A 6,039-nucleotide genomic window follows, 5' to 3' on the forward strand; every position below is an offset into this window, starting at 1 on the left:
TCTCCTATACAGTGTGATTAGATTACTAAAATTAGATATGACAGGCTTTTTCAAATAGGAGGAAAATGGATGCATTACCAAATACCTCCACTAGATGGGACAGTAGACGCAAGGTTCAAGGCTATTGTAACTGTCTGAATTTCCACTAGATTATTCTTATGATTTTCAATAAACAAATTTGGTCTCAAGGATACAGAAATAAAATCATATTCATCTTGCTTAAAAAGACATGTTGCATGAAAACCTCTGATCTTGATTAATTCCATGTGTATCTGTTGGAACGTAGAAAGATATGCACTGAATTATATTGAACAAAAATAGAAACGCAACGTTTTCAAAGACTTTACTGAGTTACAGTTCATATGTGGATCTATTGATTTCACATGACTGGGAATACAGATATGCATCGGTTGGTCACAGACACCATAAAAAAAAAAGTAGGGGTGTGACCACCATTTTCCTCATGCGGCGCGCTACAGCTCCTTGGCATAGAGTTGATCAGGCTGTTGATTGTGGTCTGTGGAATGTTGTCCCACTCCTCTTCAATGGCTGTGCGAAGTTGCTGGATATTGACGGGAACTGGAACACGCTGTTGTACAAGTTGATCCAGAGCATCCCAAACATGCTCAATGGGTGACATGTCTGGTGAGTATGCAGGCCATGGAAGAACTGAGACATTTTCTTCCAGGAATTGTGTACAGATTCTTGCGACTTGCAGTGGTGTAAAGTACTTAAGTAGTACTTTAAAGTATTTTTACTTAAGTAGTTTTTTTGGTATCTATACTTTACTATTAATATTTTTGACAACTTTTACTTTTACTTCACTACATTCCTAAAGAAAATAATGTACTTTTTACTTCATACATTTTCCGTGACACTCAAAAGTACTCGCTACATTTTGACGGCATTGCAGGACTGGACAAGGGTTCAATTCACACAACCTGGTCATCCCTTCTGCCTCTGATCTAGCGGACTCACTAAACATAAATGCTTCATTTGTAAATTATGTCTAAATGTTGGTGTGCCCCTGGCTATCCGTAAATAAAAAGAAAAAAGAAAATGGTGCCGTCTGCTATGCTTAATATAAGGAATTTGAAATTATTTATACTTTTACTTTTGATACTTAAGTATATTTTAGGAATTACATTTACTTTTGATACTTAAGTATATTTAAAACTCAATTCTTTTAGGCCTTTACCACAGTAGTATTTTACTGGGTGACTCACTTCTCCTTGAGTCATTTTATGTTAAGGTATCTTTATTTTTAATGAAGTATTACAATTGTGTACTTTTTCCACCACTGGCGACTTGGGGCTGTGCATTATCATGCTGAAACATGAGGTGATGGCGGCGGATGAATGGCACGACAATGGGCCTCAGGATCTCGTCATGGTATCTCTGATCATTCAAAATGCAATCGATAAAATGAAATTGTGTTCGTTGTCCGTAGCTTATGACAGCCCATACCATAACCACACCCCCACCATGGGGCACTCTGTTCACAACGTTGACATTAGCAAACTTCTCGCCCACACAACGCCATACACATGGTCTGCGGTTGTGAGGCTGGTTTAGACAGACTGCACATTTTTCTAAAATGACAAAGACAATTTATGGTAGAGAAATTAAAATTAAATTAAGTTCTGGTGGACATTCCTGCAGTCAGCATGCCAATTGCACACTCCCTCAAATCAAATCAAATTTATTTATATAGCCCTTCGTACATCAGCTGATATCTCAAAGTGCTGTACAGAAACCCAGCCTAAAACCCCAGACAGCAAGCAATGCAGGTGTAGAAGCACGGTGGCTAGGAAAAACTCCCTAGAAAGGCCAAAACCTAGGAAGAAACCTAGAGGGGAACCAGGCTATGAGGGGTGGCCAGTCCTCTTCTGGCTGTGCRGGGTGGAGATTATAACAGAACTATGCCAAGATGTTCAAAATGTTCATAAGTGACAAGCATGGTCAAATAATAATCATGAATCATTTTCAGTTGGCTTTTCATAGCCGATCATCAAGAGTTGAAAATAGCAGGTCCGGGACAGGTCAGGGTTCCATAGCCGCAGGCAGAACAGTTGAAACTGGAGCAGCAGCAAGGCCAGGTGGACTGGGGACAGCAAGGAGTCATCATGCCAGGTAGTCCTGACGCATGGTCCAAGGGCTCAGGTCCTCCGAGAGAGAGAAAGAAAGAGAGAGAGAAGGAGAGAATTAGAGAGAGCATACTTAAATTCACACAGGACACCGGATAAGACAGGAGAAGTAACTACTGCAGCATAAATACTGGAGGCTGAGACAGGAGGGGTCAGGAGACACTGTGGCCCCATCCGATGTTACCCCCGGACAGGGCCAAACAGGAAGGATATAACCCCACCCACTTTGCCAAAGCACAGCCCCCACACCACTAGAGGGATATCTTCAACCACCAACTTACCATCCTGAGACAAGGCCGAGTATAGCACACAAAGATCTCCGCCACGGCACAACCCAAGGGGGGGGCGCCAACCCAGACAGGAAGATCACGTCAGTGACTCAACCCACTCAAGTGACGCACCCCTCCTAGGGACGGCATGAAAGAGCACCAGTAAGCCAGTGACTCAGCCCCTGTAGTAGGGTTAGAGGTAGAGAATCGCAGTGGAGACTCAAAACTTAAGACATCTGTGGCATTGTGTTGTGACAAAACGGAACATTTTAGAGTGGCCTTTTATTGCTCCCCAGCACAAGGTGCACTTATGTAATGATTATGCTGTTTATTCAGCTTCTTAATATGACACACCTGTCAGGTGGATGGATTATCTTGGCAAAAGATAAATGATCCCTAACAGGGATGTAAACAGATTTGTGCACAACCTTTTAGAGAAATAATATTTTTGTGTGTAAACATTCTGGGATCTTTTATTTCTGCTCATGAAACATGGCACCAACAGTTTACATGTTGCGTTTATATTTTTGTTCAGTGTATAAGAGGCATGTTGAGTAGCATACTCAATCAACTCAGTTGTTAGATTTTCTTTGAGGCAATACGGTTACTCTTTTTAGCAGGGAATTATATGTGAATGTCAATATAAATTAGAAAGAAATCTGACAAATTTCTCACTTATGGCTAACAATTTACACTACTAACAATCATGGTATATTCTGTAAGACATGGCAACAGTTGCCAGCTATATTATCTAAACTACCCCCCCCCCCAACAGACTTGGGTTGGGCTGCTGGCATGGACAACGGAAAGAGCTGTGTGTTTTTTGCACTCTAAATTACAATCCATGGAAAAGGCTGAAGAGCAGCTGGAAGATGTTTCTCTCAGAGCATTAAAAGCAGATGGAGTCCAGGCTTGATTGGTTTCCTACCTTGACGTTCTTCCTCTTTAATGTCAACCCGTCCAACAAACATTTGGCTCCTCTCAACACTTGAATCACAATTTGTTATTTATATGGTGCTTGTAACATATGGATGTGTTCGCGGCCTGCGTGGTAGAACCAGCCTTCACAGATGAGTTCAGCGGTGACTGAGACGCTGCCTGCGTGGTAGAACCAGCCTTCACAGATGAGTTCAGCGGTGACTGAGACGCTGCCTGCGTGGTAGGCCCAGCCTTCACAGATGGATTCAGCAGTGACTGAGAAGCTGCCTGCGTGTAGGCCCAGCCTTCACAGATGGATTCAGCAGTGACTGAGAAGCTGCCTGCGTGGTAGGCCCAGCCTTCACAGATGGATTCAGCAGTGACTGAGACGCTGCCTGCGTGGTAGGCCCAGCCTTCACAGATGGATTCAGCAGTGACTGAGAAGCTGCCTGCGTGGTAGGCCCAGCCTTCACAGATGATTCAGCGTGACTGAACGGCCTGCCTGCGTGGTAGGCCCAGCCTTCACAGATGGATTCAGCAGTGACTGAGAAGCTGCCTGCGTGGTAGGCCCAGCCTTCACAGATGAGTTCAAGCGGTGACTGAGACGCTGCCTGACAGGATTCCCATACTTCCTCCCAGCTCTCTCTGAACAGAGCTGCAGTTGGTTGAGTTGGGGCAGAGCTGCAGTTGGTTGAGTTGGGGCAGAGCTGCAGTTGGTTGAGTTGGGGCAGAGAGAAAGAGAAATATACAAGACATTAAACAGAAAGTGTTCTCTCCACACTGGGTTATAGATCCATATGCAGTGTTGGGTTTTCGCTTGCCAAAGTGGGTTATGGCGTTATTATGCCCAAAAGGAGCAGGAGAATATGCTCACTTGCAGAGGCATCAAGCCCATAGGGGGCACAGAGGCACGTGCCGCCTCAGACTGGTCCAGTAACCATTTTTCCCCCAAAATTATTTGCTTTTTTTTGTCCACTTAGCAAATTTATGAAGTTGGCCTTAGCTAGCCCAGATAGGTTTCAAGATTGGGAACCTAACTAAACTCAACAAAAAAAGAAACGTCTCTATTTCTGGACCCTGTCTTTCAAAGATAATTCGTAAAAATCCAAATAACTTCACAGATCTTCATTGTAAAGGGTTTAAACACTGTTTCTCATGCTTGTTCAATGAACCATAAACAATTAATGAACATGCACCTGTGGAACTGTCGTTAAGACACTAACAGCTTACAGACGGAAGGCAATTAAGGTCACAGTTATGAAAACTTAGGACACTAAGAGGCCTTTCTACTGACTCTGAAAAACACCAAAAGAAACATGCCCAGGGTCCCTGCTCATCTGTGTGAACGTGCCTTAGGCATGCTGCAAGGAGGCATGAGGACTGCAGATGTGGCCAGGGCAATACATTGCAATGTCCTTACTGTGAGACGCCTAAGACAGCGCTACAGGGAGACAGGACGGACAGCTGATCGTCATCGCAGTGGCAGACCACGTGTAACAACACCTGCACAGGATCGGTACATCCGAACAGTACACCTGCGGGACAGGTACAGGATGGCAACAACAACTGCCCGAGTTACACCAGGAACGCACAATCCCTCCATCAGTGCTCAGACTGTCCGCAATAGGCTGAGAGAGGATGGACTCAGGGCTTGTAGGCCTGTTGTAAGGCAGGTCCTCACCAGACATCACCGGCAACAACATCGCCTATGGGCACAAACCCATCGTCGCTGGACCAGACAGGACTGGCAAAAAGTGCTCTTCACTGACGAGTTGCGGTTTTGTCTCACCTGGGGTGATGGTCGGATTCACGTTTATCGTCAAAGGAATGAGCGTTACACCGAGGCCTGTACTCTGGAGCGGGATAGATTTGGAGGTGGAGGTCCGTCATGGTCTGGGGCGGTGTGTCACAGCATCATCGGGACTGAGCTTGTTGTCATTGCAGGCAATCTCAGTGCTGTGCGTTACAGGGAAGACATCCTCCTCCCTCAAGTGGTACCCTTCTTGCAGGCTCATTCTGACATAACCCTCCAGCATGACAATGCCACCAGCCATATTGCTCGTTCTGTGCGTGATTTCCTGCAAGACAGGAATGCCAGTGTTCTGCCATGGCCATCGAAGAGACCGGATCTCAATCCCATTGAGCATGTCTGGGACCTGTTGGATCAGAGGGTGAGGGCAAGGGCCATTCCCCCCCAGTAATGTCTGGGAACTTGCAGGTGCCTTGGTGGAAGAGTGGGGTAACATCTCACAGCAAGAACTGGCAAATCTGGTGCAGTCCATGAGGGGGAGATGCACTGCAGTACTCAATGCAGCTGGTGGCCACAGTAGATACTGACTGTTACTTTTAATTTTGATCCCCCTTTGTTCAGGGACACATTATTCCATTTCTGTTAGTCACATGTTTGTGGAAATTGTTCAGTTTATGTCTCAGTTGTTGAATCTTGTTATGTTCATTCAAATATTTACACATATACCGAGAAGCCATTTCAGGCTATCAATCAAGTTAGAGTAGCTAGCTTGTCTAACTGTCTTAGCTGGCATGGCTAATGGTAAGGTTGGTAGACTTTGAAAAGCAAGCAATATCTAAATGTACTGAATAAGACTCACATTCCTTTCAATTTTGACCCAGATTTTAGCAGAGTTGCAGAGAATCATATTTAGTTTCTTAAAAAATAATAAGAAACATCGGTCAGAGGTATGCTT

The sequence above is a fragment of the Salvelinus sp. IW2-2015 genome, linkage group LG8, assembly GCF_002910315.2.
Source record: "Salvelinus sp. IW2-2015 linkage group LG8, ASM291031v2, whole genome shotgun sequence".
NCBI lineage: Eukaryota > Metazoa > Chordata > Actinopteri > Salmoniformes > Salmonidae > Salvelinus > Salvelinus sp. IW2-2015.